We start from the raw sequence: 24,625 nt of genomic DNA, 5'->3' as shown, positions 1-24,625 counted from the left end.
TTCTGTGCCTGTGGTTTATTTTGTTCACTAGTTTATTTTGTTGAATAGAGTCCACTTATAGGTGAGATCATATAGTATTTGTCTTTCATCAACTGGCTTATTTCACTTAGCTTAATATTCTCCAGTTCCATCCATGTTATGCATGACAGCTTTTTGATCAGTGATGAACCCACATATAGGACGGTGGTCCCACAAGATTATAACTGAGCTAAAAAATTCCCATTGCCTAGTGACATCATAGCCATCATTTTGTTGTAGTGCAACACAGTTTGCATGTGTTTGTGGTGGTGCTGGTGTAAACAAACTTATTGCTGCCAGTTGTATAAAAGTAGAGCACATATAATTATGTACAGTACATAATAGACAATAATGATAATAAGTGACTGTGTCACTGGTTTATATATTTACCATATTATATTTTTATAGTTATTTTAAAGTGTACTCTTTCTATTTATATGTTTAAAACTTTGCTGTGAAACAGTATAGTGTGCCATGATACATGGGCAGCAGCCTCATACATCATCTCATGTTTACCATGTCTCTTGATTTCAACATTTTCTCTTGTGCTTGATTTAATCTCTGTTGTTTTGTATAGTAACATGCTGTACAAGCTTCTAGGCTAGGAGCAATAGGCTATACTAGGGGTCCCCAACCCCCAGGCCATGGATCAATACCAGTCTGTGGCCTGTTAGGAACAGGGCCACACAGCAGAAGGTGATCGGCCAATGAGTGAGCGAAGTTTCATCTGTATTTACAGCCGCTCCCCATCACTTGCATTATCGCCTGAGCTCTGCCTCCTGTCGGATCGGTAGCAGCATTAGATTCTCGTAGGAGTATGAACCCTATTGTGTGCTGCGCATGCAAGGGATCTAGGTTGCGCGCTCCTTATGAGAACGTAATGCCTGATGATCTGAAGTGGAGCTGAGGCGGTGATGCTAGCACTGGGGAACAGCTGCAAATAGAGATTATCATTAGCAGAGAGGTTTGACTACACAGAGACCATAATAAATCAATTGCATTCAGACTCATATCAAAACCCTATCAATGAGTGGTAAATGACAATTAAGCTGCATCTGGTGGCAGGCTTTAAATCAGAATCTGACACTTATTTGAGTCTGCACATGGCCCACTCATTTTGTTAACCACTTCCATCCACACCTCGTTCCCCGCACTGCACAGGTGTCTCAGTCACAGTTTTGAGAAGCTCACGAGCTAACCCCACCCAAAATAAGTAAAAGACAAACGTCACTGGAGAGCATCTTTGAGAAAGGGGAAAGACCCAATGATGAGACAGCAGAAGACTCTAAGACTGCCAAAAAAAAAAAAAAAAAAGAAAGCTGCATTTAAAAGAAAATACCAAGATTCCAACTTAAATTATGGGTTCATTGTAACAGGTGATTCACATTCTCCAAGCCTGCTTTGTATAATATGTGACAACTGGCTATCCAACGAAGCCATGAAGACTTCAAAACTACTTTGCCACATGAAGACAAAGCACCCTGCATTAAAAGACAAGCCTTTGGAGTTTAAAAAAAATAGTGAACATGAAAAACAGAAGCGATTATTGAAGGCCTCCGTTTCATCAAATGTGTCTGCATTGAGAGCATCATTCTTAGTGGCTAACCTCAGTGCTAAAGCTAAGAAGCTCTTTACTATTGGTGAAGAGTTGATCTTGCCTGCCGCTAGGGACATTTCTCATGAACTTTTAGGAGAGGCTGCAGTGTAAAAGGTGGCACATGTTCCTCTTTTGGCTAGCTCCATGACTACATGAATTGATGAAACAGCAGAGGATACTGAGGCACAATTGTTAGAGAGGATTAATGAGTCACCGTGGTACACAATCCAGGCTGATGAGTCCACCGATATTGATAACAAAGCAACAATGCTTGTTTTTATGCAATATATTTTTCAGGAGGATGTGCATGAAGAGATGTTATATGCACTTTTGTTGCCAACCAACACCACAGCTGCAGAACTATTGAAGTCTTTGAATGATTACGTATCAGGAAAACTGAAATGGCCATTTTGTGTTGGTATGTGCAAAGGTGGAGCAGCCACCGTGACTGGACGGCTTTCTGGTTTCAATGCTCAGGTCAGAGAGGTCGCTTCTGAATGTGATCCTACGCACAGTGTCATCCATAGAGAAATGCTGGCCAGCCAAAAAATGTCACCTAAGCTTAACAACATGTTGCAGGATGTGATTAAAATTATCAAGTACCTTAAAGTACATGCCCTTAATTCATGTCTATTTGTACAGCTCTGCGAGCAGATGGACGCAGGCAGAGCACACATGTTCTTCTCTTACACACAGAAATGAGATGCCTTTCTAAAGGTAGATCACTGGCCAGTTGAGTTACAAGAGCTTCTCCAGAAATTTCTTTTAGAAAATCTGTCACCATTGGCAGCACATTTCAGTGACACAGAATGGGTCAGGTCGCAAAACTTGCTCACTGTGTGTGACATATTCAACCTGCTCAACAAACTCAATCTGTCACTTCAGGGGAGAATGACAACAGTGTTCAAGTTGTCAGATAAAGTGGCTGCATTCAAAGTTATACTGGAATTATGGGGGCGATGAGTGAACACTGAGATTTCTGAATATTTCAAACATTAGCAGATTATTTTGAAAGAGATTGAGCCAGGGCCTTCTTTCTCCCAGCTGGTACATGATCACCTACCTCAGCTCTCAAAAGAGCTTCAACATTACTTCCCAACCACCACAAACCTCTGTCTGAACTGGGAAGGAATGGATCTGTGACCCACTTGTAAATAAGCCAGGTGAATCAACTTTGACTATGCTAGAAGGGGATCAACTGCTTGAGAATGCAAATGATTGTGGCCTTAGAAGTATGTTTGAGACAATTTCAAATTTGCATATGTTCTGGATCAAAGTCAAAGTGGACAATCCCGAGATTGCCACAAAAGCACTGAAAAGCCTGCTTCCACTTCCAACATCCTATCCTTGTGCAGCAGGGCTTTCTGCAGTGACAGCAACCAAAACAAGATGACGGAGTAGACTGGACATAAACAACACACTTTGGGTGTCACTGTCCCCCATCACCCCCAGATGGGACCATCTGGTTGCAGGAAAACAAGCTCAGGGCTCCCACTGATTCTGCATTATGGTAAGTTGTATAATTATTTTATTATATATCACAAGGTAATAATAATAGAAATAAAGTGCAGGATAAATGTAATGCATTTGAATCCTCCCGAAACCATCCCCCACCCCTGGTCCATGGAAAAACTGTCTTCCACAAAACCGGTCCCTGGTGCCAAAAAGGTTGGGGGCTGCTGGGCTATACCATGTAACTCATGCGTGTAGTAGGCTATACCATCTAGGTTTGTGTAAGTGCACTCTAAGATGTTTGCATAACAACAAAATTTCCCAATGATACATGTCTCAGAATATATCCCTGTGAAGGAACATACCTCCATATTATAAAAGTATAATGATTATAAAAGAAAATAAAGTAATTTATGATGAATGATGCTAGCATTGAGGAAGGAAGAAGAATGAAGACAAGAAAAACAGAGTGAAACGTGGATGAAGATCAAGAAATAAAATCTATCCAACAATTTTTAAAAAATGGTCTGAAGTCATTAATTCTTAACCCTGGTCCAAGTCAGCAAATATTCCAATGAAGGGGGAAAAATGTATGTAGATCGACAGTCTTTGAATAATTTTTCTCTCTCTTAAATTTCAAACCTTCTAGCCTTTGTTGCTTTACAATTCTCTGGTGTTTTAATGTGTGGTTTTTATTTCGAGATACTAGTTATGGCCTGCCTTGAAAATATGAAAATAATAAACCAGTAACATTTAGCTTGAAGTGAATTAATACTTATATGTTTGAATCAAAAATAAATATTCTTATCCTTCATTGGAAGTTTAAAAAAATGATCTGAAGGTAGTTGTATCATGTATTAAAGGATGTACAATAATGGCTGAGTAAACCTGCTCATTCTTCTTGCTATCCAGTCTTGTAATGTCGTAGTTGTGCTGCTTTTTCCTTGCTTTTTCCATCCAAAATATTAGAGATATTACCTTAGAGTGTAAATACGTGTGTGTTTGTATATGTGCACATGTAGTGATGGTAGTGTGTTTGCATATGTGCAAACTGTGTAGTTATATTGGTGGAGCTGGTGATAAATACCTTGTAACTGCTATGACTATTTCAGGATGTTCATCTGGCTTTTTATTGTATAAATTATAATTACATTTAAGAATCATTAAAGTTTTCTTTTACTGAAATACTTAACAATAAATAGAATCATATTACTGTTCAGTTTTTTATTCTGCCTTTCTTTTTGAAAAGGCAATTAAATGCCCAGTAGTTATTTATACTCTATTAAAGTTTTCACTTGTTCCTTTTGCTTTAAATCAGCTCATTTCTTGTGCGGGTGACTATGCAGGTATCTTCCTTGCATTTAATACGACAATTAATGCTTGTCGTATTTTTTTCTTGGAATTGAATATGCAATTGCTGATATATTGTTATTCATTTATATGACTTTAGCTAGGGGAAGGTAAACAATAAATATTATTCCATCAAAGGTCCTTTTCCTTATTGTCTGAAGTTTTTCTACAACCCAAAAATATTTTTGTACAACCCAAAGTTATTGCAAATAGCCTCATCTTCTTTTAGAAATATTATCTCTGTTATTGCTATGCTGCTGATATATTTGTTCTTTCTCTGAATGTACCTGCCCTAAGTTTGTTTGATTATTTTGCAGTAGCAAATATTATTGTAGTTTGAGGCCATAGTATTTTCAAAACTTTTATTGATTATAGTTATTTAACTTTCTCCAATTTTGCACAATATATTCTAGCTTAAGTAAATTGCAGTAAATGAAGCTTTACAGAAAGGCTCATCCATATAGTTAGCTGAAGGCAGGGATTGCAATATGCATTTTCCCATTGTTTTGAAAGTGTGTGAAAGCCTAATTGGCAGATAACTATTTGAGCCCACAATGTTACGTTGTTTCAATAATTGGTCATAAAAAATGCATTATATAGCATTTGAACATGAAAATAAATAGTGCATTTAGCAGTAAGAGGCAGTGTATATCAGGTTTTGAAAACATACTAGTCTGTTTTTGCTTGTCGTGGGTTTTTTTTTTTTCAGATGCAAGAAAACCTTGTTTAATGGATGAAAACTGCTTGAAAGAGCAGGAAGCCGGTGAAGAATCTGAATATTTTCATGGCCATCAGACTGGTTACCTGTTTATGCCTGACCCTTCCTAGTTTAAGAGGCCTCTCATACCTGTCTCATGGAATATAACTATATCAACTACGTTGCAGATGGTGCGATAATACTGAGTCCCAAGAGCCAGCAATATTACTCCTAGGTATATTCCCTAGAGAAACTCTAACCCATGTGTACAAGGGAAACAAAAACATGAAATTAAGTACAGTGGTTATCCTTAAGGAGAAAGCATTGTTCAGAGGAAAAAAATGGTCTCCTTACTATAAATGAATGACAGAATAATAGATAAATTTAAAAATAAATACAGATGAAAATATATAAAGTCGATAGTGATATGTAAATTAATTCTCATACAATTAATACAATAGAGATGAAGATGAAGAATCTTAAGCCTGCTAAACATAATGATCCTTTATTGACTAGATTTAACCTTGAGTGACTGCATTCCGTTGCAAAGGAGAAAAAAATGACATCCTGAAAATATATCAGCAAACATTGTATTTCAAAGAGAAGTAGCATTGGATACTTTTTAAAATTTTAACTCTCAGGGAATGATACTTTCTTATTAACACTAGCACCTGTGATTTGACTTTATCATATTTGATTTTCAGATCTGTTTTCGGGTAACCTTTAGGTAAGGAATAAGCTATCTGCTTATTTTCAAAAGAGTTATTTTATCACACATCTTAATACACCAAAATAATGATCACACTCTTGTTTCTTCTCCTTTTTCCCTGCCCGAGCCTGTCACATCATCACCTAGAATCTCCAGTTCCTCAGGCCCCCATTTCATCCAGACCCTCTGCCACCTGTCACAGGGTCCTGTAGATTTTGTTCTTCATACCCTCCGTTCTTCCCACTGCCTCCAACCTCAGACACCAGAATAATTAACTTACTTGCAGTGAAAGCCCTGCCAGGCTGTCCACACCCAGTTGACTGTACCCACGGTCCCTCTGTCTGGCCAACCTCCCCCTACTGCTCCCCATTTGTCTGCCAGCCTGACTCCCAAGCTGAACCAGGTGGCTCCTTTACTTTCTGACCCCCTGGGCTTCCCTCTGCTGCATCACTCTGCCCTGCATCATAGTCTTTCTACTAGACCTGCACACCCTGCGGGCAGGGATGGCCTGATGCACTTTCGGCCCCCATGTCTAAGGAATTACATGGCACACATAGTAGGTGCTAGATAAACTGAACAGAACTGAGTAACTATTGGTAACTCACATTTAGTACAAATTAAATTAAAAAATATATTGTGTTATGCCATTGGCAAAATCCTTAACTAAGAGTGAGGAAGTCTCCAGCTGGGGCCTTACTGCATTCTCATTTTCTGTCATCATTTTGGGTCCTCATTACTTTCCTGGATTCCCTTTGTATTTCTTTCTCTCACATTCTTTGGGTCCACCTCTACACTCTTCTGGACTGAAATAGTCATTTCCTTGTATCTGGGCTGAAAAAATAACTGCAGAGATTTTTCATGCTATTAATTCAATGGGTATACTTAAGTATTGTGTTGGGCTTTCTATAGGACTCCATGTAGCTATATCTAATTTGCAACAATACAAATCCATGACATGTTGGAATTTAAGGAGGTTCATTAGCCTATAATGTTTACTCTGCAAAATATTTGTTCTAATTGAAAAAAATCACCTCCCCATTTCACAAAATCACTGACTCCCCTTATGTTGCTTCAGGACTATGTCCTCTGACATACACCTCCTCTTTCAGTGTAGAAACCTGGAATTTGGGTTCCAAAATCCTTTCCAGACATTGATCAGTGGGCTACAGTGAGGAAGACATAACTGTGAACCGAAAATTATACAGATGTAACCTGTATGCCCCACATTGAAAGGCCTTATTTGTGTATTTATCACAATATTGTGTATCACTGCATAACGACCCCCAACACAAATAAGCACACATGTGCACCAACATCCACATGCACACACACACCATGTATTCTCACACAGTCTTTATATTATCCACAAGGTCAATGGCAGACTTCCTTTGTCTTTTTATACTTAATCTTTGGTGCATGCTCCATAAGGGATGGTCCTCCATATATGGCATTTATGTGACGAGCTAAATCCAGCTGCTCTTCCATGACACACCATCCCCAACAATCAAAACTTCCCATTTCCCAAGGTGAATCGTGTCACCAGGTATCTGACTGTGTCACACATTCTACTACCACTTATACCAGTTCCTAGATTCCTTTTTTTTATTCCTAGAAGGTCCAGGCTTTTTGAGTAAAATGTTGCCTTGAAAGAATAAACTTGAGACTAAATTCAGTTTATGAAGATTATTTAATGTACAAACATTTGCAAAAGAAGGCTGTTCACATGCAGCTTTAATGTTTTTCATTGTACATTCATAAAAGCACTATTATGAACCCCTGTTGGTAAGTTTTGTCCACAAGGAAAAATATTCCAATATATTTCTACCTAAAACCCTGTCCATATTAGAACAAAACAACAAGATGGAAAGGAATGGGTAAGCTATGCAGTGGTTCTCTAAGTGTGCACAAAGGATCCCCACGACATTTCAGGGGGCCAACAAGGTCAAAACTGTTTTGATAATAATATCAAGAGATTATTCACCTTGGTAAATTTCATTATCCCATGTGTATATGGTGATATTTGCCAAAGACTATGTGTGACCTGTGATATTGCAGCCAACTCATTCAACTGAAGGAAGAAGCAGATATGAGAATACAGCTTTCTACTCTTAAGCCAGACAATAAAGAGATTTATAAAATTGTAAAACAATGTTATTCTCCTTCCTCATTGCTTTAGTTTTGGAAAATAGTTATTTTTCATAAAATATATATTACTTATATTGATGTAATTGTTGAGTGTTGTTATTTTAAATGAATTAATAAATATTGAAAATATTTCTGTTTTAAGTTCTAATACAGTAAATATTGATAGATACAATGCATACCTTAGAAAGCTCTTTGGGATCATCATTTTTAAGAGTGTAAGTTTCCTGAGACCAAAAAATTTGAGAAGGGTGGAACTATATGAATGGGTGGGTACATTAGTGTCAACTTGGAAACATATTCCCCTAAAATACATTTTTCAAAACAGTGTTTTAAAAAGATGTGTTCCATGACTCAGAGGGGAGTTTTCCATATGGAAGCCTCTTGATTGGCTATCAGCAGATTGCACCTGTGCTAGTTTCCACCGGCCTTATCTTTAACACCCTCTATTGCTCCCTTTAGGCAAACAAAGCAGAAGCGGGGTGGGAGGTCTTCAGGCTCACAACATATTGTTCTTGGAAAAGGCTTGCTCTGGGTCTGAGGCTTTCTCAAAGCTTTAGCAACTTAAGCAAGTGCCTCCAAAGGGGTCCCCACCTTGTCTGGCTGCCTGTCTAAAACTCATCTCATTTGAGTTCTCCTGGGAGTAAAAATAGCCATGCAAAATACATATCCAATTTCTGGTTACATATGAGTTCCCTAAGACACTTTTTAAATGCAAACATTCCAGACCCCAATCCAGACCTAAGGAATCCACAGCAAAGGCTAGGGGGACCACATTTGTCTCGCTGATGGGCTACCTCCATTATGCTTCATACACAGTATCTAGGAGGCAGTTAAAGAGCAGATTGCCCAGAAAAGAAAGGAGGGCTTGGAGCGCCCTCCACGCAGAAGCACAATGCAGGCAACTTGTGCCTACAGATCAGGAAAGCCCCTGGCTAGAGTAGCACCCAACCTACCAGTGAAATTAGGCCTCAACGGGGTCCCAGGTACCCAGGATCCCAGGCAAGAAGAAATGAGCCAGGTACCATAGGGTCTTGAGGTTCCAAATGACAGCTGATTGAGAAGAAGAGAAAAACAGGGAGATGAAGTGAGGGAAATATTATGGCAGAAAAGAGGGAGGTTCCAGAGGTGAGGACACAAGAATGCTAGACTATCAACATTTCCTACCCACGAATTTGCTGAGAGCTGGCCCTAAGCTTTGGTATAGTCATACCCAATGCAGACTTGATAAATACCCAAAAGTCTGGCTCTGATGAAGACTCTCAGAAAATATAAACAGAAAATTTTAAAAGTGATCACATAAATAAGACTTAGAAGTATCATGAAAATAAGTACTAATGTGCACATGGAAAAAAACCTAGAAGATCTAAAGTCTTTTCACTACAGAGTGTGTTTGGAGAAAGAAACCCTAAGTCAGCATCTTCTTCCAGCCTGCGGGTACAGGAAACAGGAGAAGGAGGAGGAAGGCTTTGCCTCCTTACTTACAATCACCCATTGCTGGGCACATTATTAAAGACCTGCCCAGAAGCAACACAAGAGTGTCCATAGCCTTTATTAATCTTTTCTTTTCTTTTTTAAATCTTTTTTTTTGAACAGAGATTTATTTAATATTAATCTTTTCATATCTAGAGCCTCAAATAAGAATCAGGGAAGTTTTACTGCAAAAAAAAAGTTTAAGGTATAGTCAGGGGCTAAATTCTAACCCTCTCATCTTTTATTGTCCTCAACTGCACAGTTCTTTCAAAGAAGGGTTGCGCTGGGCTCCTCCTGAATCTGAATGCACTGAGAACATTTAAGGCCATTTACATACTGATGGTTAAGATAAACTATACCATTTCAGCAATGCCCTAATGAATTTGGGAGAGATGGGAAGAGGGTAAATCTGATTTATTGGGATGATTTTTGGTTGCCTGAATACTTTGAACCTTTACTTATTTTTATTGCACAGACAAGACTGTACTCCTCTAACAAGACTTACCTAGATTTTGCAACACATTTACAAATCTGTGTCCCTAAGAGCACTTTTTGTACCACTGGCAGCTTTGATAACAAGCGGAGGTTCGAGGAACTCAATTAAGCCCCATCTGGAGTGACTTTGCAAATCTTTTTGTTTTCTGTGCCTTACCTTTCCCCGTTCTCAAGATAAGATAGGAAAAGGAAGGAAAGAAAGAGACTACTGCCCTTGCGCAGGAGATATTTTTAGAAGACGGGCTGCAGGACTGCAGAATGCCTAATGTACAAGTTCTTTTCCACTGGCTTCCAGCTAAGGAGGAACTCCACTGTTCATTTTTAGAAGATATGAGATGCTTTTGACTTCATCAGATCTATTTAATAAATAATCTTTCCTCAGCTTTCAGCAGCAGATAATTGAAAACATTCTGAGACATTTTTCTTAAGCACTTCCCCCCCCCAAATCAATTCTTAGCATGCTTCACGTATTTGTAAGAAATCACTTGTTTTCATAAAAGTATGCAACAATAGTAACCCAGCTGGTCAGTACCTTCAAGACATCACTTTGATCTGATTTACTTTTTATCCCTTTTTAATCCTTTCCCCCCATCTTATTGGATCTTTCACATAGTAGGTCTTCATGGAATAGCTGATGAAGGAATGCACGTCAATGTCTGATAGAGTAATGTAGTTGGATGTGACCTGAAATTAAGTCTTTAGGTTATTCAGGGAGCTTTCTCCAGATTTCTCATCATGTGCTCAAGACAGGTGAGGCTGCAGTACCATGAAGTGGTCTGAACTCTACAACCGTCAGCCCTGTAGACACTGTGGGACAGGAAGGCCGTGAGAACTACTGTTCTGTCTCTCCTGAGATCACTCCAGAATTAGTTATATATTTTCTCAGAGTTTTAACATCTAATGCTGTTTTTCCTAAATTTTATTTATTTTTTTATTTATTCTGTCTTACTATTTTTCTATCTAGGCATTGACTTACTCAATTACTCAACAAACATCTATTGAGTACCTAACTATTCTGTTATAAGATATCTGTAAATGTCTCAACAACTAAAGGATACATTTGATTCAGGCAGGACTCTGGAGTTTATGTTTGTATCTAGGCATATGTTATATACTAGTTTGCATATTTACTCATATCTTTATTTGTGAGCCCATAATCTGGTTGGCAACACAGACTATGTTTTACTTATCTTTCTATCTGAAGATCTAATAGATAGTAAGTGGTCATTAAATGCTGAAATAATGTTAAACAAATTGTATCAACTTCCATAAAGGAATGGAGGCAAATTATAATTAAAACATATCCTCACTATACCTGAAACTAATATAAAATAATATTAAATGTCAGCTGCAATTGAGAAAAATGAAAAATAAATATTAATGTCACAACCATAAAAATATATCTTATCGATATGAAATTCAGAGTATTAGCAGAAATCTTGCAAAATAAATACAATGCATTAAGATAAAGTTAATGCAAATTAGGCTATATATTAGACTCTGAACTTCCTGATAGCCAAAGTAAAAGAAAAATTTACCAAGGTATATCAGAAAAAGGGATTATAGATTGATTTTAATGCATTTTAGTTACTAATAAAAATTTTATTATTTTATTACAATTCAGGAATTTCCCAATTATAAGTACGGTAGTCACCGTTAATCTCTGGTTTCACTATCTGCAGTTTTAGTTACCCCTGGTCAACTGAGTCCAAAACTATTAATTCCAGAAATAAACAATTCATAAGTCTTAAATTGCGGTGTTCTGAGTAGCATGATAAAATCTTGCTGTGTCTCACACTGTCCCTCCCAGGACGCGAATCACCCCCTTGTTCAGTGTCACCACACTGCCATCTCTGTCATTAGATCAATTGTTATGGTCTCATGGTGCTTGTGTTCAGGTAACATTTATTTTACTTACTAACAGTCCCAAAGTACAAAAGTAGTGATGTTGACCATAGGGATACACTAAAAACAAGCCTTAAAGTGCTTCTTTAAGTGAAAAGATATGCATATGTTAACCTAAAAAGGAAAGGCCAAAGTGACAGGCAGTAAGCATTTATTCAAGATCCAAAAGAAGAGCTATTCAGGAAGCACTGATTTGGGCAGAAACCCAAATACAGTTTCGAACAGGAGATGAAGGCAAGGGGTATTTATGAGAAAGAGAGAGAGAACAATTATATCAATAGAAGGAAAAAATTTCTACAGGTTCAGATAAGCTAACATAGTGATGTTAATTCTAAAGAATATTTTTGATTTTTCGGTCAGGTAGTCATCAGTCTGGGAGTCGTAATACATGCTTTCTTTTTGTCATTACAAACAGTTCTTTGGGACACAATGTTGCTTTTAGGTCCAGCCCAAAGGTTAATTTGCCCTGTTTTGACATTCCGAAGTTTGAGGACTAAGATGTGCAGGGCAGTTCCTCTGGGACAGCAGCTCTGATGCCATTTTAAAGTGGTTTCACTTACATTATTATTTTTTTCACATATGTATGGGGGATAAATGTTATATACAAGGTTTGGTATTATTTGCTGTTTCAGGCATCTACCGCGGGTCTCTGACCCTGTCTCTGTGGATAAAGGTAGACTACTACAGACATTTTTCTTGAGCTAATTAATATTGATTCCACTGGGTTTTTTTTTTTTTTTTTTTTTTTTTTTTTTTGCATACACTGGGTACTTGTAGAAAAATAAAAAACATCGAATAATCTTATGACAAAATAAAAGTGAATCTTTTCCAAAATGAAACTTCCTTAGCTTTTTGCATTTAGAAGTGATCAGATTTTTTATTTCATTTTGTTTGGGATTATAAACTTTACAAATAAAATGTGCCTAAAGTAAATCAAAGGCCTGCCCCAATCCTCTACCAAAGAAACATACCTAAGAAAGATCAAAACACCTGCACCGGTTATGTGGACTGATCCCTAGAATAAACATGGCATAATGTACAAGGAATTTTCAGCAAGCGGTGCTGTAGAATAGAGCCATTTATGAAGACTCAAATGAGGAAAATATCTAAACCTTTCAATGAACTAAAAACTCTGATTGTCAATTAATAACTGTCAGTCATGTTGTTTCTTATTTTTTGACTTTCTTGAATATGTACTTGGAGACAGAGATCTGAGCTCCAAGATTACGTACTGTCCTGGGATCCTAGAGGTAGGTCACTAATCTTATTAAGCTTAACTTGCAAAATGAGGAACATAATACCAATCTCATGAGGATTATTTTAGGAGTCAAAGCAAAGAAATGACATTATGAATGTGGACAAACTTTGCAAACTATAAAGATACAATTTTGATCCTATAGATTTGAGCACTGATGATGTTAGTTAATATATGAGATGCACATATGTGATGAGTCAAATTCATGTAAGGGTAAGTAATTCATCTACTGCTGAATCCACTTAATTTTTTTTTTTTTTGCTTCATAAACATTTACAATTTTTTGAAAATCTATTGAGTTCAGTGGCTCAAATAAATCTGTATTGCAATACTTATTACAGAACTTGATTTGAGAGGATGAAGAAGTACAGTAAGGTAGTTACAGAATAGTCATGGGGTTGTAAAGTACAGCATAGAAAATGGAGTAGCTAAAGAACTTATATGCATGATCCACGGACATTAACAATGGTGGGGAGATTGCCTTAGGGAATGGGGGATGCTGGGTGGTTGGGGACAAAGGGAGAAAAATCAGGACAACTGTAATAGCATAATCAATAAAATATAATTAATAAAAAAGGAAAAAATAAAAGAAAATAAAAGCTCTCTGTGAGATGAATCACAATGCCTATCTATAGATTTAATACATATCTATATATTATCATCACACAGGATATGTTTATGTGTGAAGGAGTTCTACTTCTTTTTTCTGGAACATTTTTTTCTTGGCTTTAGTTTTGCTTTGCCTGGATACACATATTTATATAGTTTAATAGCTCATGTAACCACCATGTGTTTGAGATTTTATGAGGAAAATTGGAATATATGTTTTTATTTGAACTGATTTGAACATCCTCAAAACAAAACAAAACAAAAACCCTGACTCTTAATGGCTTTTTAAATAACTACATCAGCTTGCCTGCATGCAATCAATCAGCAGCAATCACATTTCAGATCAACTTGGAGACTAAGATGTCACCAAGGTGAATGGAAGGAAATAATCAGCCTCAGTGAACATGCAAAAACAAATCCTTTACGTGAAGGCAAAGCTCTTAGAACAGCTCACCCAGGCCCCTGGGGTGTGACAAAGGAATGCTAGTGAGAGTGGGAAAAGTGCTACATGAGGAACTGCACTTTCCTTTTGAGTTTGCCATGCGGGCTTTTGGAAGAAACAAGGGGGCTGTTGCCAACATGATGGAGGCATTAACTGGGACAGGGTGGGAAGGTCCTGAGCTAGCCCAGCGGCAGGAAAGCAGGGGAATGAGGAACTACCTCATCCTCCGAGCATGTGACCAGGCCCTGCCACGCACAGGAACCAGCGCAGCAGTCATGGTGCCTGGACGCACCACAGGCTATGAGCCCTGTCCAGGGATTTTTTCCTCCCAAGCACCCACTGATAATCTCTTTTCTTGACTCTCTCCACAAGGCAAAGAATAGATGGATCAACACGTCACTGAACCCCTATTTCACTCCTTGATTCTCTTTCAACTAAGAAGTAACAGTTGGAATTAAAAAGATACTGAGTGTGTGTGTGTGTTATTTCATTTTCTTTAAGCTACTTGCTTGTGTCTGGCAAAAAAAAAAAAAAGAAAAGAAAAGAAAAGAAAACCTACACATCTACATGGAAAAACCTAAACACATATTTTTCTTTTGATATATATGGTTCAAGTGTGTGACTTTTGGAGCCAGTTTTTTGCACATGTAAGAAGACAGAGATTAATAATAGTGCTTAAACATGCATACCAGGATGTGCATATTTAGATTCTGTTTCTTCATTGAAGTTATTAATTTAAATGCACTGTAAATCATACAGGTGTTTCTTTGGCAACAGCAAATGAAAAAAAAATTATTTATGATGTTTTACAAATTCTCAGCCCCATCATTTATAAAGATCACAAGTTTATGAATGGCTACTAAAGATTCCTAAAGAATTACGTTATCTGTGTAGATCTCATCTGTGACTCTTTAACAATGCTGACTGTGACAGTATACTATATTTTTGTTTCCAGAAGTCATCAAATGTTAATCTTCTGAGACTAGCACTACCAAGTACTAGTATAATGGAGACAGAAGTACTTATAAATATTCTATTTATTCTCTGACTTTTTCCAGTGAGACAGGGCCACATATAGAACATGAGAGGAAATGAAGCGAGTCCCTTTTAGCCAGAGGTGTAAAAAGACCTCGAGCAATTCCCCAGTCTCTCTAAATCTACAAGGTTGACCTAAGGGTATGGGGTGATGAGATTTGAGATTGAAGTTACCTATATGGCAAATCACTGCATTGAGCAGACTCTCCCAACTCGTTTAACATGTAAATCATTGAGATCTAGGAGACATTGGTTGCTGAACCATAGCCTATCCCGACTAATAGAGACAATGAAAACGTATTTCAAAAAGCTAGATAAAAATCTACTATTAGACTGTTACACATTTTCAGTCTTTTCATTAAAGGCTTAGTAGGATATAGCAAGAATAAGCATTTTCCTTTTTCTTTTCCTTTTTTTTTTGTAAAGGATTGGACAGTAAATATGTTAGGCTTTGCAAGATAAATGATCTCTTCACAACTACTCAACTCTGCCTTTGGAAGTAGCCATGACAATATGTAAACAAATGAGCATGAATGTGTTCCAATATTTTATTTATACAAACAGATAACGGGCAGGATTTGGTGTATTGATCAAGGAGTTCACTGTACCTTGTGATATACTATTAAATGACAGTCATTTAGAATACTTGGTATATGAGCTTCCTAGGGCTACCTTAACAGAATACCACAAACTGAGTGGCTTAAAACAAGATGTATTTATTCTCTCACATTCTGGACAGAAGAAGCCAAAATCAAGGTTTTGGTAGGGTTGGTTCCTCATGAGGGTTCTAAGTGACTGTCTGTTCCATGCCTCTCTCCTAGACTCTGGTTGTTCCTGACAGTCCTCAGCATCCCTTGGCTTATAGATGCATCACTTCAGTCTCTGTCTCGATCTTCACATTGCCATCTTCTCCCTGTATGTTTCCGTCTTATAAGGAGACCAGCCATACTGGAGTAAAGGCCCAATTTACTCCAACATGGCCATTTGTTTACTTATTACAGCAACAATAACTCTCTTTCCAAATAAAGGCACATGCTGAAGTACTGAGGGTTAGGATTTCAACAAAATCTTTGTGGATACACAATTCAACCGGTAACATTTGGTAATTAAAGAAAGTGTTTCAGTTAGTAAATTGATACTAAATTGAATGAATTTTAAATAAGCTCACAGTCCTCAGCTTTACTCAGTTCAATTCATAAACTTGCTTGACAAGGCTGAAATTTTAGTTATCTAATAGAGAAATTTTTTTAAAAAACTATGCTCATAATTAAAATAATAGATAGAACTTTGTAATGAGCACTTGTAATTCAGTATTATTGTACAGGCTCCTATCTTTTCCAAATCATTGATTGATGTTTAAAATGAGAAAATTAGATTTGATTTACATACTTAAGGTTTTTTCTTGAAACTAATATTAAATCACAGGATTGATGAAATGATTATTCCTTAGAGTCTGAATGCAGACATCTATAAGAATGGATTGAAGACAAAAACCATAATTTCCTTGACAAGTTTTAGAACCCTAAAATGTGAAAAAACAGCACTCAGGTGAGTAATTTAATAACTCCTTTAGTGGGTATGTCGGAGGAGTTCAGCAGATTGAGGACCACCCAGGTCTAGCAGGGGGTGGCCTCTGGGAGGGTGAGTCACCTGATCTGGGCCCGAAGGACAGCCAGGATTTGGATAGACTTACTGGCGAGCATTTGATAGGAGCAAAGGCATAAAAGGGTAGGGAATTAGCCTTCTTTGAGGCAGCAGGGACATGTAGAGAAACAAAAGGAGTTATAATGGCAAAGAGTAGCCAAAACTGATATAAAGGACCTTAACTGTCAGCTTAAGAAGAGTTCAGATTACATTCATGAGCAACAGTGTTCTGAGCAATAGGGTTCTGAGCAAATAATCAAGCACACAATGTGGCAATGGATAGAGGAAGAGTTATTGCAGCAGTCTAGGCATTACAAAAGAAGAGGTGGTGAACAGCGCGGCAGGGTGGTGAAGTGAAGTTAGGTAACCAAGAATGGTTCAAGAGGGCATAGGCTGGGTACCTCACTTGGCTGTAGTGCTGTCCTGTACGTCAAAAGCTTACAGTTTTGATTTCCGGTCAGGGCACATACCTGGGCTGCAAGTTCGAGCCCCATTCAGGGAGTATACAGGGAGCAACTGATTGATATTTCTCCCCTCGGTGTCTCTCTCCCTCCACCCCTTCTTCTGGCTCTAAAATTTACAAATATATCCTTGGGAGAGGATTAAAAAAAATGGTTCAAGAGAATTTTGGTAGATCTTGATGATTAGACTCTGAGAGAACAAAAACCTTAAAAAAGAAAGAGATAAGCCAATGCACTGTCAAGAGCGAGCAAAATCTGGGACGAGGCAAGTAAAAACACAAGGAAGGCACACACATCAACTTTTAACTAATTACTATAGGATAAGATAGCCATAGTTACAAATAAACCTCCATATTTCATTAGCTTAACACAAGAAAGGTTTATTTCTTGTTCATACTGTGTGGCCAATACTTATTGGAAGGGAACTTTGTTCCACAGATTCATCCAGGTGTCAAGGAGATGGGCATCTCACCATCTGGTGATGCTGCTGCCTCGTCAACACGGACCCTCACGGGAGAAGACAGAGCATGGACAAGTCTTAACTGCATCTAACTCACTTGCCAAAACTAGTCATATCACCACAACCCGTTTGCAAGAGAGGTTTGAAAAGGTAAAGAAGCCCATGTAACATGTGATAAGCATTACTATCTCTACTGCATTATTTTCCCCATCATTCTAAAAACAAACTTTTTAAAAAAATTTTTAACTGTTATTATATTACAGTTGTCTCAATTTTCCCCCTTTGCCCTCCTCCGCCCAGCCCACCCCCAGCTCCCACAGTCAATCCCCACACCTTTGTCCGTGTCTATGGGTCCTTCACACATGTTGTTTGACTAGTTCCTTCCCCTTCTTTCCACCATTGTAGCCTTCCTCCCTCCCCTCTGGTCCCTGCCAGTCTCTTCCATGTTTCCATGCCTCTGGTTCTATTTCGCTCATTATTTTGTTCATTAGATTCTTCTTATAAGTGAGATAACATGGTATTTGTCTTTCACCAACTGGCTTATTTTACTTAGTATAATATTCTCCAATTCCATCACTGCTGTTGCAAAAGGTAGGAGTTTTTTCTGCTGCATAGTATTCCACTGTGTAAATGTACCACAGTTTTTTTATTCACTCATTTCCTGATGGGCACTTAGGCTGTTTCCACCACTTGGCTATTGTAGATAGTGCTGCTATGAACATAGGGGTGCTTAAGTTCTTTTGAATTGGTGATTAAGGATTCTTGGGGTATATTCCCAGTAGTGGACTTGCCTGGTCAAAAATTTTAATTTTTTGAAGAATTTCATACTGTTTTCCACAGTGGCTGCACCAGTCTGCATTTCTGCCAACAGTGTACTAGGGTTCCACATCCTCGCCAGCACTTGTTGTTTGTTGATTTATTAATGATGGCCATTCTAACCGGCGTGAGATGATATCTCATTGTGGTTTTAATTTGCATCTCTCTGATGGCTAGGATTGTTGAGCATCTTTTCATATGTTTATGGGCCATCTGTATGTCCTCCTTGGAGAGGTGTTTATTCAGGTCCATTTTTTAATTGGATTGTTTGTCTTCCTGGTGCTGAGTTGTCTGAGTTCTTTATATATTTTGGAGATTAGACCCTTGTCTGATGTATCATTGGCAAATATCATTGGCTGAGTAATCAGGCCTGAATAGGAAGGAGGAAAATTTCAAATGGGTTGAGAACTTGGCATTTTGATGGCACACTAGCTTGTTTTCCTATACGGCTGGTTCTCTTTTCATTTTGATGATGGTTTCTTTGTCCATGCAGAAGCTTTTTACTTTGATGTAGTCCCATTTGTTTATTTTTTCCTTCATTTCCCTTGCCCTAGGAGATATACTAGCAAAAATATTGTTGTGTGGAACATCAGAAATTTTACTACCTATGTTTTACTCTAGGACTTTTACAGTGTCATGACTTATATTTGAGTTTTTTATCCACTTTGAGTTTATCTGGTGTATGGTGTAAGTTGGAAAAAAAGAAACTAGACCACCAACTTAAATTCTTTTCTGTGATTTTTCTGCCCTGATTTTGCCTTTGATAAAGAGAATTTATTTTTTTCCACATGGTTCCACTAACTAACAATCAGGAAATGCTCATATATTCTCAACCACAACTATGACAAAAAGCTTTACTTTCACAACTATCGTGAACAATAGCGATATAGACAAAGGCAGAATTTTAAAATTCACTAATTATTTTTCTTTGCTGCCCACATTGGCTATGTGGTCTATAACTGTAATATATATGTGTCACTTCAGCTTCTCTAGCACTCCTGATTGTGTAATCAGTCATAAGGATAGTTGTGACTAAAAACACCACTATGAATTAAAAAGGCATGTATACGTAGCAGGGTGTTAAATTTAACTTTTCCTATCAAAAGTTTCAGCAAAGGCCCCAAGGCAGAGAATAATCCACCAGTTACCAATATCCATGTACTAAAACAAGGTGTTAGATCACATGTGCAGGCATATTAAGGGGTTGTGAAACTGGTTCTTCTAGCATTAGCCCATTAATCACCTCCAGGCTATACGGGGAGGCCAAGAATTTATTCTCTGGTTGAAGAGGCCAATAGGAAGGACTTCTTTGAGGAGAGTTGGTGTGCTGTGTGATTCCCTCTTTCAAATGAGGAAGGAGAGGAAGCTTCCCTTTACCTCAAGCCAAGTAAGAGGGGCTTAGAGACAACCACACATAGAGCATGTGTTTGATAGAGTTAAGAGGCTAACATGTAGCTTACACCCTGAAATATCTAAATGAAAGAGGCTATGGCTAAGAGAGAAGCACTGGACTGTCAGAGCAAAGAGTACTGCCACAGGAGGAGTTTACATATGGAGAAATGTGTGTGTGTCCCATAGACAGATGTGGAACCTGCCAAAGGTCAAGCCATGGGTTATCTCTAAAAAGAGTCTGCCTAAGAGCATGTCTTGCACTGGCAATAATCTTAGTACATAAGAGGCCAGAGGCAATTCATCAGATGCAGAAGCTGAGGGCATAGGCTGGATGCAAGCAGCTGGTTAGAAAAGCCAGGATCTGGTGAGTAATCCTCAGACATAGAGGAGTGAGGGAAGAGGTCTACAACTAATCCCAAGAACAACCCCTAAGAGAAAGACTCAGCATTTGGGATCTTTGAGATGCAGAAGTCATTAACATAGATTCTAGCAGATCTCAGCAAGTACAACTTTCATGTTCCTTCCTCCCTCCCCAGGTGCTAACCCTTGAGGGCCCCAAACAGCAGCAAGGCGAGAAAAGGCAAAAAGAACATGAAAAGGAGCTGACATCATCTTTCCTCCACACTACAGGTCTCTGACTAAATTACACCTCATGCTGGGGAGGAAGAGAAGTTACAAACTGGCTGAGTAATCAGGCCTGAATAGGAAGGAGGAAAATTTCAAATGGGTTGAGAATTTGGCATTTTGATGGCACACTAGCTGGACTTCTTACAATCTGAAAGACTTATTATCCGAGAGAGGTGGTGGAAGCTCTAGGACATGTTGTTCCTTTACCCAGGAACAAAAAGGTGAGGGTCCACTGAGCAACGCTTGCAGAAATAGGAGTGAGGAAGCTTCTTTTTACTTGCACCTTATTTAGCCAATCTGCTTCAGTAAACCTCGACACAGAAAGAGCTCTGTGACACTAATAAATATGGCATGGATTGGTAAATTAATTAATATTGTAAACAAATTCTAATAGAATAATTAATCCTCATGAATTGGTTTTGCTGGTAATTGTTTTGATGGGTGATTACATATTTAGGAATTTAAAGTGTGTGTAATCAGTGATCCATTAATTCAAAAGTATTTGAGTTTCTATAACTGAGTACCTACAGTACCTCCAAGCTGCTGTAGGATATATAGAAAACCCGCACCCTATTTTTTCAAGTGAAAGAAGCTGACAAAAAAATAATCTTAAAACGATGTGATAAGTGCTATAAGAGAAGAATATAGACTGTAATAATGTAGTAGAAAGGAAGGGCATTTTTAATTGTCTGAAAGGATCCAGAAAGCTTGCCTTGAAGGTGATACTTAATCTAATGTTTTATGTGTTTCTTTAATCATTAACTAGAATAAGTTAAAAAACATTAGAGATTATTCTTGGAAGCAAAACAACTAAACACAAAAGCATGCAACAGGAGAACCCAACTGGCTCAGACAACTGCAAAGTCACCAGTTTCATTATAGTACCAAGTACCACTGGGTGATGGTGGGGAGTGTGTCTGGAAATGACTCAGAGCCTAGATTGGCCCGAGGCCTAGATGGCATGTTAAGGAATTTAGAGATATATTTTCAACCATTGATAGTGTTTAAAAGATTTTCATTTTGCTTTTATGTTTATATATGTGCATTTAAAAACAGATATTATAATAAGATTTTTAAAAATTATCTATAATTCCCCATCCAGAAAAAACTACTAAATATATTTTGGCATATTTTCTTCCATTAGTTACACATTTATAAAAAAATTTTTCTACTTCAATTTTGTAGTCCACATTTTTAACTTAATATTATACTCTGATTATCTTGGTGTCATTACCATTCATGTATATAAATCATTAAGTGCATTTTTAGGTCTTTAAGATAAAGACCAGTGAATTAAATTGCTAGGTCCAAAAAAAAAAAAAAAGTTTTGAAACAAATTTTTACACATTTCCAGATTTATACACACAAATATTTTGCTAACTTACATTCTCCTCCCAAACTTCAGTAGCAGTGTAAAACATTCTCTATTACTTTATAGGTTTGTCAATGGGATAGATTATTTGCTTTATAAATAATCTTTGCTGGGTTTTTAAATAAAGTAAATATATACTTTTATAAATTATCTTTGGTAAATAACTTTTCCTTGATTTTTAAAAATTAAATCCACTGAAGAAATGTTGGGAAATACAGAAAAATGCAAAGAAGAAAAGTGAAATAATTTTTATCTATTTCTTATAATTAAGAACTGGTTATATCTTGATATATAGCCTTCTGGTTCCTTAAACTCTCTCTCTAAATATACAGGGCGGGGTAAAATTAGGTTTAGAGTAGTAAAACACAGAGCTTATTCTTGTATTATTATTTATTAGTTATTGTATTATTTTCCACACAAACAACTGTAAACCTACTTTTGCCCCACCTGGTAATTAACAAAACTGAGAACTTACTGTATCTGGATTTACATCTACTTTATCTTTTTCATATAATACTATGGAGCAAATGATGTATTAGATGATTAATTAGGCTTCAAAACATGGTTTGCAAGAGCTGCACAACATTGCCTTATATGAATGGGCCATTGTAAATAATCATTCCTGTACTCAAGGTCAGGTTAGTTGTAATCTTTCTTTTTCACATGAGCATGCTTACACGTGTATCTCTGTGCATATCTCTCATTAATTGTTTAAGGCCAATTGCTAAAAATGGAAATGCTGAGTTCAAAGATCTCAACATTTTTTATGACTGAATTCATACTGCAAAATTGCTTTCCAAAAAAGGTGTGCCGATGAGTAGTAAATGAGAGGTCTTGCTTCATAACATTAAGGATTTATCAATATTTAAATTTTTTCTATTTGACAGATAAGGATGGCTATTTGTCTTTCTATGATTATTTATAATATTAGACAACACAATGTCTTTATGGACAATGTTTAGTTTTGCCTAATTTTTAGGATTTAGTGCAATTCTTGTGTTCATTTTGTGATAGATGGTCTAATGTCCTGTAATAGAGACTAAGAACCTCCAAACATAACTTACTTAATAAAGAATTGTGCTGTGATCTGTGGTTCAATCCAGTTGGCAGTAGTAAATATGTTGTTCTGTTACACAAGTGGGTATTGAAGGTCAGCTTAAAATGGGCCAATAGTAGGAAATCAGATAAAATAAAATCTAGTAAAATTGTCAGGCTACCTGAGTAAGAAGGGAATACAGCATATCAAACATAAGAAAATACACAAACTCCTTTAAAAAATTCTTACATACTTCACTGTGTATCTAAATTCTTTCTTGTGTTAATTTATAGAATAAAAGTAGGTATAGACCTGGCTGGTGTGGCTCAGTGGATTGAGTGCCAGCCTGCAAACTGAAGGGTCACTGGTTCAATTCCCAGTCAGGGCACATACTTGAGTTGCAGGCCATGTCCCCAGTAGGGGGAGTGCAAGAGGCAACCACATATTGATGTTTCTCTCCCTTTCTTCCTCTCTAAATAAAATAAATGAAATCTTTTTTAAAAAGTAGGTAAAACCCCCTAAGTTTTCTATCTTAAATCCATGAATAAAACTAGAAATAAAGCAATTAAATTAAAAAAATGACATCAATAAAATTAAAATTGAAATACTTTTCTTGGGTTGCAAAAGTATTCATGTTATGTTAAATCATTGCTTGTAACATGATTGTGTGATTCACTGTGATGGCACAGGGTTGTTTTGTTTCCAGATTATGGAGATTTTGGTGGTTTTATGTTTTCTAGTTAGGTATTTATAAATCATTTTATCATAATAAAAGTGTGTATTGCATAGATAATAAAATTTATACATAATTAACATATTTCTATTTATTAAATAAAGTACAATTTAGGTAGTTTATATTTTATAATTCTTAAAGAAATTACAAACTACCAAAGGGCATAAAACCAAATAAAATCATGCAAATATCTAATACTCAGGGACCAGCTTGTTTATTGTATTTCTTTTCTCTTTTTTTAAATATACAATTGTGGAGGGAAGGGATGGGGAAGTAGGTCAATCTATGCATGAACTTTTACATAACACTCTGTGCTTTCAGTTAGGGTGACCAACTGTCCCAGTTTGTCTGAGACGGAGGGATTTCCTAGAATGCAAGACTTTCAGCCCTGAAACCAGACGGTCTCAAACTTTCAGCCTTATGCCTTGTTTCTTTGCCTTCTTCATACCTAAATCTGCATGTATTTAGTCTGTAGCTTCTTTTGTTTCCCATCATCAGCCAATACTTTTCATCCAATTTTCCAAAGTTTGTCAAAATCTCTTAACTTCAATGTTGTCCTTTTGTTCTCTTTATTGTTAAAGGTTGAGAACTGAATTTTATCTGAACTCCAATACATTGCTTTAATGAACTCTCAGGTGTGCTCTGTCAATCACCTTGAACTAGAAGGGGCAAGATTCTTCTGAGTTTCACATGCCTATACAAGTATGAATCAGTGCTGATCCAGTCCCAGCCCGCCTCTCAAGAAACCTTCCTGCAGGCAACTTGGATTTCACCTGCTCTGAATGCATCACCTGCTGCCTCTGTTCAGTTGCTCTTAACAGGTGAAACAGAACTTCTTGGCTCTAATGTGATCCTAAATATAAATAGAAACACTAAGTTAACATAAGATGTTTGCTTAAAAAAGA

The sequence above is a fragment of the Pteronotus mesoamericanus genome, unplaced genomic scaffold (assembly GCF_021234165.1).
Source record: "Pteronotus mesoamericanus isolate MK-2021 breed Mesoamerican mustached bat unplaced genomic scaffold, CSHL_Meso_final scaffold_31, whole genome shotgun sequence".
In the NCBI taxonomy this organism is placed as follows: Eukaryota; Metazoa; Chordata; class Mammalia; order Chiroptera; family Mormoopidae; genus Pteronotus; species Pteronotus mesoamericanus.
This window is presented reverse-complemented; position numbering follows the sequence as displayed.